Below are 12,059 nucleotides of genomic sequence, written 5' to 3' on the forward strand. Positions count from 1 at the left end.
GAGCCTATCCGCCGTGCAGATCTTTTAGATTCGCTGAGCCTTTTCTTATTCCCATATACAACGGCGCTAATTACACCGTGGCGATTCAACGAGCGCTTTTCCATACAGGGAAATGGAATTTTCTCGGTGCGCCGGAGTTCAAAGTCGACGGTCTTTCCTGGAGGCCGGAAAGACCGAGTCAACGGACTCCGGCTAGTCGAGTACCGTTCCGACAACGACCAACCACCGATATCGACGTCCTTTGCTCTTTCGCCGACGTTTAATGCCGCTTCTAAATCAATCTCTTATACAGGGTGTTTAACGATCAATGGCTCATAAGACTAGAGACTTTAATGGCGTGTAAAAACGAGACTCATAGAATGCTGTAAAAAGTGTCTAATTGGCGTCGAGCATAAAGTCACTTCTTTTCGAGTAAAATGTAGCTCAGTGATGGTTCGTTTGTGTGAGTTATAGCGACAGTGTATTAGGTGTGAATAAAGGAAACGATTAGAAAATGTTGGAAGAAATTGAGCCGAGACTCTGAGACTTTGTCTCCTCTTTCGTAAGTCTTTCTTCCCTCCAACTAAGAATAGCACGAGTACGTATGAGTATTTATGGATATTTTCAAACATTTCATTCGTTTTATCCGCCTGTTAATTATTTCATCACGTACGCTGTATATTTATTGTTATAATTCATACGTTGTTTTACATTTTATATTTAACAGTAGCTCATAAAATATCCTCGCAAACAGACGTAGAGTTACATTCAATGCATTTTATCGACGTCGTCGAATCTGTATTATTCGTTAAGTATGTTTCTCTTTTAATCCTTCTAATGATCACTATGATTCCTTAAAATCATATACCCTACTTTTTAACAGCCTCGATGCTTAATTATATCAACTGCCTCGTTCCTTCGCGAAACTTTCTTTTCGCCGTGAGATTAAAAACGAATAAAGTCGATGTTGAACGTAATATGAAGATAATTCGAATATAATTGAACACAATCGATCTTAGTTACGTCCATGTTAAACGTATATACGATACAATTTGCTTTTAACAGAGATAAAACGATGCATCGAGAGACAGAAAATTTCTATTTTCCTAATCCGCGAAATGTCGTCGATAATAAATTAAACTGTCCTCCTCGGTTAACGAATCGAAATTATCTGGCTGTTCGGAGAGCGCGAAGAAGCAACGGCACGAAAGTAAAGGTTTCCCGAAGCTGTAGTCGCGATTCATCGGAAAAACGCGGAGATTCCGAGGGAAACGCACGAACAGCAGTGATAACTCGCCTAACGATCATCTCGAGGACGTGAAAAATCGCGAGTCATGGGAAAAGGGGAATCCCCGACGACGAGAGGGTGAAAGGACAGCAAGGAGGGCCATGCGAGATTACACGGCACAATCCACAAACGAGCGAACTTGGGCCGCGTTCTAATTGCGAATATGACTGTGCTTAATTTCCCCCATCGTCGTTGCACGCGGAATCAACGTCACCCGATGGAATTATCGTTTCTGAGAGTTCCTCCCTCCAAAGCCCTGCCAAGTTCCTAGAAAACCATGTATCTTCACCATCCCTTCAACCACGATTCTTTAACTTTTATTTGCTGCTTGCGAAAGTAGATCCTTTATTTTTAATTACTGCCACGTTCGATTCTTCGTCTCTGACCTTAGAATGCCACGATGTTTCTCATCGGTTGTTCCTTTTACTTATTCTCGGCCACCGTTCGGTCGAGAGTGGACTTTTGAAATTTTCCTCTTCCCCGTAGGTCTACTATGAGTTGCAAAATTACGTTTCATCCGTTCGTAGTCAGCTGTCGTTAAGGAACATGATCTTAAATCCATAGAATATGCAAACGCTTGGAACTTAGTCGTCGCTCGTTCGTAACAGCGTTCGTCGGAACAGAAGTTTAGAAAGTTACTTATACTTTCCGCTAATTTTCATGAAAATGCTTATCCAACAACAGGCTCCAAGCGGCTGTTTCGATTTGTCCATCGTATTAACGAAATCATGTTCTTCTCCGCTTTATCGTCTTTACTTATTTTCATGGTTGAGACACATAGCTTCTCGGTGTAATGGCATTAACGGGATCGCGTACAGGTATAGCGTGGGAGGAGGAAACAAGTCGAATAAAGTTTACGAGAATTGATTTCTAGCGTTTAATGTCAGCGTGAAAATCCAATCCGTGACATTTGTAAGTCGGTCGTTTGGAAACGAAGAAAAAAGCAAAGAAAAGATAAAAAAACAAAAAGGAAACGAACGGAATGACGATACCTCCTACGCTCGGAGAAGCGTAGAACAAGAAACCGATGACCAACTTTAAATCCGTGGCTCGTGCGTCGACCGCGTCCGTTAGGTGTTACTGACACCTACTCCAAGTTGAAAGGCCTTTCATTCACTCGAAACGTTCACTTCGTTAGCCCTTAGAAACCCACGAAGCTTCAAGCGACTCAAATGGCTCTACTATTATCGACAGACTCGACCAATGGAAACCAATCTTCGAATAATTGCACTTATATTGTGTTTCCTAACTCGCTTCGCCTTCTACTGAATAAGATCGGTCAGCGATTTTTTCCACGTCGGAAAAATAAATCAAATGCGAAACAAAGACATCGTCGCGTCTTATCAACAAATTTCCCTCTGACAGATCTTGGAAGAAGAATAACGTTATTTTAATTGCCACTGATCGTTCGCAATTGATTTACTTGCAGTTCGTGATCGATCATCAATGTGTCCAGTTTGTATTAGAAAAATAAATGAAACGTAAAAAGACGATTATCGTGTGGACGTTGGTCTGCTAATTTGCCCAAGTCTTGGACTGATTCCGTCATCTCTTCAATTCCCATGGTCGTTGCAAAATAGTCGCAGAATTAACCAGTCGTTCCCCTATTCACCACGAAAATCATAAATCAAACGCGAAGCTAAGATGGCACCTTTCGTTAATATCTCATTAATTTATATAGAAATATCCTCATTAAAGCCGGTGAGGTTCGTGAACCAATCGACCAAACCGACGTTGGTCTCCGGCCGGAGAGGAAATCGCTAAGCGGATCATTTGAATACCCGCAGAGGCGGGAAAATAAAGGAGCGAGAGATGGTATCCAGAGGCTGCTGGGCAGCGACTAGCCACGACAAAGAAACGCGTTAAGATAAATACACGGTCGGAGGGTGGGCTGCTGTGAAACCGAATGGATATTTCCTGACAGCGATCCAATTACGCGTACCTATATTCGCCGATAGTCCTGTAATGGTGCGTTTAGACCAAGCGACCAGATCTACTAGAACGGAACGCTTCGTACGATGTTTGCAAGCGTCACGAAGTCACGGAACCTTCTCAGAACATTCAGCCGTTTCGTCTCTGATCCGCAGCGCAATCGTCGAACCAACCTTACGCCTTCGTTTCTACAAGGTGACTGGAAAAAGTGCTTTTTTTAAAAAAAGTCTATGTTTCATCCACGTCTCTCTTACTAAGTTCTACGTTGTTTCATTCTCGCGATATAAAAATACCGGTTAAATCATACGAAATTTATTCTAATCGCGTGTAATTAATCGGTACGTAAATACGATAGTAACCGCGCCAAAGTACAAATACCTTTTCTAACCGCTAGTAAATTTTACTAACGTGGCGGAAGAGCGAGCAGTCGCTCGCCTGCTCTAAACGCACCTTAAAACACACCCCGTACCGTGCGCCACATATATACCACGCATCCATCTACCGTCTCATCTTCCTCCATCCACCACCGTGGATATATTCGTGTACATATATATAGATATATATCTACAAGAGGCATAATGCAGGACGCAAGGCCGGTTCTCTCGCTGGACGCAATTATCCCATTTAAATTAAGCCGCATAATTGGACGGCCGTCTATTCACACTCGTAAAGCAACCGCGCGAGCTTTTACAGCCCTGGCCGAGGCAAGGATGAATTTAAGAAGCCAGCGCTCGAGCCGCTTCACCGTGGAAAAAAGAGGGTTGCAACAGACCGAGGGGTAGAAAGAGAGGGGGCGGTTCCCTCTGGTTGAAAGGATGCTGCTACTGTTCGCCGCTACGAAACGATTTCGTCTTTTCCCCGTCTGTTTCTCTTCCTTTTTTCCCTCCTTTCGACGTTTCGCCTTCTCCCTCCGTCTCGTTTCGCTATCCCCTGCCTTTCTTCTCTCTCTCGTTCTTTCCTTTTTTTTTCTCTCCGACGGTTATTTCGTGTATTTTTTCCTCTCTCCCCTTGACGTCTCTGTCTTTTGTTTTTCGAGGCTACTCCGCCGTGAAACGAGCTTCTGGGTTACGTATCGCAGTTGATGAAGGCAGAGGTATTTATTTTTTCCCATTCTTGCTCCTTTTTGGCGGGAAGGTATAAGGTTTTGGCAGAAGAATGCACTAAACGATCGCGAGATTAAATATCTCCAACTGTTCGACGAGACTACGAAAGGACGATAATTAGTCGTAATCGTTCGGAAAAAGACAGTCTACGTGTTCAGCGGTTCAGCTAAAGCGAGGCTAAGATTAACTATTTGATCGGAGTATTTCACACGCGATATTTATTTAATCATTCGGGAAATGACGTGGATGTTTAACGGAGAAACGAGGTAACAGAAATTATGGCGATAACCTTCGACTTACCACGTCAGCGACTGTTAACGCGTTGACGTAAAACCATCGGGGAAATTGTGAAAAATTTGTCTTGCAGAAGATCGTCGGGCTAATTTCTACGCGGGACAATGTAATTAGTCATCGTTTCGCGATTGTTTCGTCGAGGAAAGTAATTACTCATTAGGAAGGCGATATTAATGGGAAGGCTGGACGTTAATTCCGACCCCGCCGCTACCCACGGATTAGTGGAATCTTTTAAAAAGGGAATCGAAAATTAGCCAGCTTGGAGCAACAAGGAAATTACCCTCTTCTTTGATCCGAGGGTTAAATCGACGCGTCGCTGGTAAACGAAGATTACTTTCGAATCGCGTGAAAAGCGATGGAAAGAATCGATAGTGAAGCTTTCCTTTGTAAGAAATAACATCTTGCGAGATATTAGACGCTAATACGAGATAATAGAACAAGTAGAGCTCAAGTAGTCTATTTTCAAACGTTGCTCTTAGTTTCATCCAAGTTAAATCAACCCACCTTTTCCTATACTCGATAAAAATGGCATTTCTATTCAAATGGATCGCATCGATCACGACAATAACCATCGATCGATCGGCAAGTTAACAAGGTAACAGAAGTAGCTAATATTCCAAGCAATTTGATTAATCGAGTTTGCGCTCGAACGAGCAAGGACCTCGAAACTATTGTAGGATCAGATGGAGGAATTCGGGTATCATCGAGATCGACGAAGGAATGCATTGATCGGTCGATCGTCTAGGAAAGGTTCGTGGATCTTTAAAGATCCACGGCATCTCGGAGACAATCGTTTCGGCGGGAGCAAAAGGCTTCCTGGAATGGTGCTGAAAAAGGCTTGGCGTTCCAGCGAAGGTGGTCCCCGATATCCTGAACTCTGCAGCCATCGCACAGTGCGGCATTTGAATGAGCATTCCAGACAAAAATGAAAATTCGCGAGCCACGTTCGCAGACGATGTTCGCACGTTCCACAGTGCGGCATTTGAAGCGAGGAACATGCATATAGCGTGCGGTTTTCCTGAAACTTCGTATCGGAGGACCTGGCGCGACTGAAAATCTGCTTGTCAAATATTTGATAGTATTTTCTCGATTCATTGGTTCGATCGAAGTATTTCGAATATTTATCTCCTTGTCTAAGGTGAGATTTATTAAGGTGCACAAGGTGACGTTTAAGTAAATATCTTTCTATTTTTTCGTAAGCGCCATGCAGAAATCAGTTGTCTCTTTCTCCCGTTTCCACAAATATTGTACCGAATAAAGAACGGAGCTTTTGCGTAACTTTGAAAATTTCCTTGGGACAAGTGTGGAGAGAAATCCAGGCTTTGTCGCGATTACGAAAGGATTTCATTAAAACAGTAAAGAATATTCGGTGTAGCAATTTGTAGGAGGAAAAATAATACAATGCTCTGTTGACAGAGAACAATCAAAATTACAAGATGGTTTGAACCACTTGTTTCATTGTTTTTTGAAGAAAGAATTTTTTTAATGGGAAATTAAAATTGTACGTGTCTTCCCTCACATTCTTCGTATTTAAGATGTAAGAACAATATTTAACAAGAATGAACAGACAAATATATAAGGAACAAGTGAGTTCATTTTTTGAAGTGATTAGAATTTGATGTACAAACGATTTTCACTTATCCTCCATCGTTTCTCGATATCATCGAATAATAAGGTCAAAACCGCTTCGATTTTTAACACGCGTCTACTTAACGACTTTCAGAAGCGAATATTTGCACATGTTTTTACTAAAACGTCGTAGAAAACGTTTGTTACTTGTCCAAGAAATACGAAACAGGCGACTAATAATTTTGAAGCTCGTATAAGAAACGCACGATTAATTAGGAAGGCTAATAACAAGCTCTTAAGATCTTCGTAACAAATATTCTTAACATCTAACGCGCGTAATTTATGTCAAGCTTCTCCTGTTTTTTATCGTCGATAATCGACCACTGGTCAAAATTTAAACGACGATACTAACTTACCAAATTCAAACTTCGAAGAATGTCGTATTGTTTATAACATAGAAGACTCTCCAGATCGATCGTCAAGCAATGATCTTCCACGGCAAACGTCAATTAGCCTATTAATGCAATCAGTAAATTGGCGCCAATGTCGCGGTCGACTGCTTTCCCACAAAGTTTCAAGCGGAAGATCGGCCCAATTACGCGTTAGAGCGATAATTGGTGAATTTATAGTCGGCTCCGTCTCGGTCGGCCAGTCGAGCGATCTCCTCCATTGGCCTGGGACGAGGAATTAATTGTCTAATTATCGTTAATACTGGCCCTCTCTCGAGACTCTCCCCTCACCTCTCCAGCAATTTCTCGATCGAAACACCGTTGCTCCGATGTGTCACACCGTCTGACGCTCGCATTATTCGTTAAAACCCTGCATAATGTCGACAGACCCCTATCAACGTGGTCGATTACCATTAGATTGATTTATTCGCGCTGGTAATCGTTGAGCCAATCACGCTTTCATTAAAATACATCCATTATAATCCACGTAATTCTTTTACTTTTTCCTTCGTAAACTAAGTTGCTTCGTTTCTCACAGAATTCTATCGGATTTCGACTGCAATATTTTTTAAGACTTTCGACTACCACCACTTTTCTTTTTCTCCTAAAACTCTTCGTATACCGACTCGGTCTAGCTTTTCCATCGTAAAACTCGTATCGGACAATTTGTTTTAATTTATATGAAAAAATACCACTACAACGACATGACATAATTATACGAGTATATTCTCTGCAATATGAAAGTCATTACAGAAACACTCGCATGTAGGCGCGAGTCGATGGAAAGTTCAGGAGTCGGGGAAAATCATAGCCCCGAGTCAGCACATCCACGATGATCGTAAAAATTCTAATTCGTCCAAAGAAACGTATCGGTATCTGCCTATCTTCCGATATCGAACTTAATTAACGCGATCGACGATTTGCTTCCGCGATAACGGAGGTAATTTCATACAAACTCGGACGTTCAGGCGTCGATAAGAAAAACATGGAAAATCAGAGTTCGAACAGAAGGGTAGCCGTGGACCAGCCACGCCGGTGTCCACGCGCGCAATCGACGTATTAATTCACGATAGACGAATTAGAAATGGTAATTGACGTTAAAGGGGAACGTGGGGCGGAAGGGGGTGATTAGTTTTTGCCCGCAGAGACGGACTGCTAGCACTCCACTCAAATTAGTTCCTCGCTGCATGAACGTGCACGGAGCAGGAGCGAAGGTGGGCCCGAACATTGAACAAGGACAACGATGGAAAGACACCGAGGGACAGAAAGAGACGATGCAAGAGGCAGGGTTAGAGGGGAAGAAGGGTGAAATAAGTGGGAGGGAGCGGCCTCTGGGAACATCACAAAGCACCCGGCAAAGCGCGTCTCCTCGTCGCTCTGCCTTTTGCTTTATTTCACTTCGTTTTTAATTCCTCCCAATTCCACTGTCAAGACCCGGCCGCCGCCACGAAAAACCCACGGAGACCGTCTCTCCCCACCAACTAGATCCTCCTTCTGTATCCTTCCACCTTTCTACCCCCTCGAAGCTCGTCTAATCGGTCGATCATCCACACCGAATTCGCCATTCAGAGTTTATCATCGGGTCATTGCATATCGAGCACTTGACTGCTGATCGAGACTGAGATTGTGGGTGATGTTTCAATCTTAGTTGATAACGTTTCAACGTTAGCTGATGAACGATAGCGTTATCGTTTTCGCTGTTGGTTCACGTTTCTACGGTACACGCGTGAGCGCTTTACGGCCAGCCGAATATGCGATGCAAATTAAGGCACACGAACGTTGAACTGTCTTCTGAACTGGTTGAATGTTTTCACGCGAAAGAAGCGCGTCAAGTGTCGTAATGTAGAACCAGCTGTGGCAAAAATACGTATATTTATGCGTAGTATTATTTATATAATATAATATATTAATATGCAAATTGATGAAATAAAAGCATTATAGCTTTAACCAGGAGAGAACATTCTCGTGCTTGCTACGATTTATAGAATGATTTATACGAGAAGATACTTGTGGATAAAACAAAGTTTCAAAAAATCGATAGAACAAAATGGGACGTTTCGTATGTTGCAACCTAACGAATAATAAAATGACTGCCACGTTATTTGAGAGATACATCATTCGAATTTATAATTTAGCGATTCCGTAAAAGTATAGTAAGCGCTATTTCCAATAATAAAATCGCTATCAAATTCTACGCTTTGAACGGAATCGAACAAATTCTACGCTTTGGTCGAATTCAAATATCGTTACTACTAATATCGATCAAAATATCTGAAAATTTATTAAACAGCAGTATGTTGGTTTACTATCGACACATAAAGGGTTAACTAGCGTTTTTAATTGTAGCAGCCCTCAAAAAGGCTGCACACTGTAGTCGTTGTTTCCGTTTCGATTTTCGGTTTGCGAAATGGCCCGATACAGAGGAGGAAGTATCAAGGAAAAAAGGAATGAAGTCGGAGCGAAATCGACTGCTAGCTCCTTCCGTCGAGCGCCCCGTAGAAACTTTGCTAATGTCATTATAATGGCCCGTCAAGGCAACCGACCATTTGTCTCGGAATTGCCGAAAAATAAAAGATTCTATCATCCTGTGTTCCCGTTAAAAAACTTCCCCGTATCCAGCGTCGTTCGTTGAAAATTCCTCGCGCAGGATTAACAAACGAACACCACCCCCGAAAATATCGTAGAAAACATGGAAACCTTCGTATCGATCGTTTCCGCATCGTCTGTCAAGGTCTATCGATCGTTCGTCGTATAAAATACAAAGATCTTTGCCATTAAAATTTCTCTCCCTTATCCATCGACATCGTTGCTCGAAAATCTTCCTGCGAAATTAATTCAAAGTTTGGATAAAAAGTGTACATTCGAAGATCGTCTTAAATACAATTAACCGTTCTGTATTTTCGCTATTAGCAAAAATCTTTGCAATTGTTGAAGTGGTCACCACTTCTAAGAAAACTCTACATCTGGTCTTTTTTAGTTTTCTCAAGCACCGAAGCCATCGTCAGCGTGTAGACAAAAGACTGCGACGAAGACAGGCCATAAACAGTAGACAGGCGACGTTGGCTTCGGGGTTTCCAGTTATTGGGTAACACAGCTAGCGTGCGGATCTGGACCAGCTGAAATTGTATTCTTATAATTACACTTCTATTGAAATATATTTTCTACCTTACAATTTATCCACGAGTTTTCTCTGTTTACACATCGAATAACCTCAACAGCAATTAAAAGTGCTCAAGTTCTAAGGCTGGTAAAATTCGCTGCCAAAGATCGTACCAATAAAATAAAAATGCAAACTTCTTCTAAAAAAACGAGACGATACGTTCTCAAGGGAGTACAAGTGGCATTGCCAAGCAAAGAAGATAAAACACGGAAAACAGCGAAACTTATCTTTTCTTAAATGCAAGGCGATCATTAAATTCGTTAGAATCTGGTCAAATCGTTTGCATTCCTATGATCCTGTTCCTATTTCTCCGATTTCAATTTCAATGAAGGGTGAAACGGTGGGGTCCGGGTGAGCGAAAGTTGCCGTAGAACAGCTGTCGGCACCCCTGGTCCCCCATCGATCGCTTATTGGGCCATCTCTCCACGCAGTGGCCAAAAAGTTCGGCTCCGGTAGCATCCTCCCTCTTGCTGCCTGCTACTTCGTGGAACGACGTTTCCAATTCGCGTCGCCGCGGATTTTTTGTAATTAATCCTCTCGCCGTGCATCGCGACGGGACGACGACGAGGGGATGGCAGAGGGGAGGGCAGGGTGAAGCAAGAGAGCAGAGGAGAAGAAGAGGAGAAGTGGAAAAAGGCAAAAGGCAAGGGGAGACGACAAAATGAAGAAGAGATAGGAAAGAAGAGGAAGAAAAGAAAGTTGTCGGGCGAAAGGGAGGGTTGGCGAGGAGGAGAGGGAGGAGCAGAAGGGACAAGGGGGAGGGGAATGAACGAAACGAAAGGGAATAAAAGCAAGGGGAGCGAGGAAGGAAGAGAGGTGAAAAGAGAAAGAGAGAAGGAGAAAGAGAAGAGGAAGAACGGAGACCAGTCTGGCGCGGTGTATCCGGTTTTTGCGGGCGTCAGATGACAGTCGCTTATTTACCGGGGCCCGCGGCCATCTTGCTGCGATCTGACTTAAGGAGGAGGCCCCGAACACGCGGTGGAGAAAAAAAAAAGGAAAAAGAAGGGGCGATCACAGAGAGATCCCGTGGCTCGATGCGAGAGACCGAGGCGATGGACGTGGAGGCCCCGCTCGAATTAATCGATCGGTTATCAACGTCTCCGGGATTCGTGGAATGGAAGAAATATGGCAGCCGTAGGGCTGCCGATGTTATATACACCGGCCGTGGCCGCGACGGGACGGCTTGTATGATTTCTTATTGTTCCTTCGCGGCTGGAATTGTTACCCTTCGGTTAACGACGCTGTCTCGTTCTTCTGTCCTCCTCACCCTTTTTGCTCTTTCTTTAAAGAAACTTCGTCGCGACCAACGTCGTCCTCTCGTCTTTTTGTCTAATTCGTCGTGGATAATTCCGATGTACGAGGTATTTTCTAAAACTTCTACCGAGAAATTTCTCTCTTCTTGGTAGTAGAATTCTACGAGACAGTTTCGAGCTGATTAAGTTGACTATCGAGGATCCTATAGCGAGGAGGAAGTACGTAAACGCGTATCTTTCGGTTAAATTCGTCGTTGTCGAAAAACAGCCTTTAAACGCGACGATTTTAAAAACGACGCGCCAACTTATCGTCTTTTCCTCGTACAACTTTCGATAGGAATATACGTAACGTATATCGGCTCGTTAATTATCGCGTAGAAACGTTGGACGAACGAGCCGCGAAAAGGCGAAATCAATTATGCCCGCGTGTCCTACGGGAGCGTGTCTATCGAGGGAACGAAAGGGGATTCCAGGTAACAGATAAACCACGTCGACGAGCAGGAAACGGCGAGAGCGGCCGATGCACGGCGGATAGTGGTCGACGAGCACGCTTTAATTACCGCTAATTAACATGTTCCTGCCAGGTCGAAGTCAGCACCGTTTACGACCAACTACTTCGGAATGTTCGTCCAGCCACGGAGAGCAAACTCGATTATTCTACCTTCGTTGCCCAGCCGTTTTCTTTTTACCCGTGCTCCAATCATCGCTGTGTCGCTTCTGGAATTTGGAACAAATTGCATTCTCGAACCCCAACTATCGCTCTTCCAACAAAAATTCCACCTCCGTTTTTCAGTTCTTGGATTTCACGGGACATGCAGCAATTCCACACTTTGCTCGCTAATATTAAATAAACTAAATTTCATCGCGTACTCCGCTCTAAGATAAACATTATTCCAGATGATTGGTTAAAGCTCATATCGTTGCTACCCGCTGTCAAGATTGACAGTTCATCGTTCTCCGTGGAGAAGGTAAAAAAAGTTCGCAACTTCCGTAAGAGATCTGCTGCGAGATCCACGATATTTTGATTTACGC

Source organism: Bombus huntii, chromosome 14 (assembly GCF_024542735.1).
Source record: "Bombus huntii isolate Logan2020A chromosome 14, iyBomHunt1.1, whole genome shotgun sequence".
NCBI classification, from domain to species: domain Eukaryota; kingdom Metazoa; phylum Arthropoda; class Insecta; order Hymenoptera; family Apidae; genus Bombus; species Bombus huntii.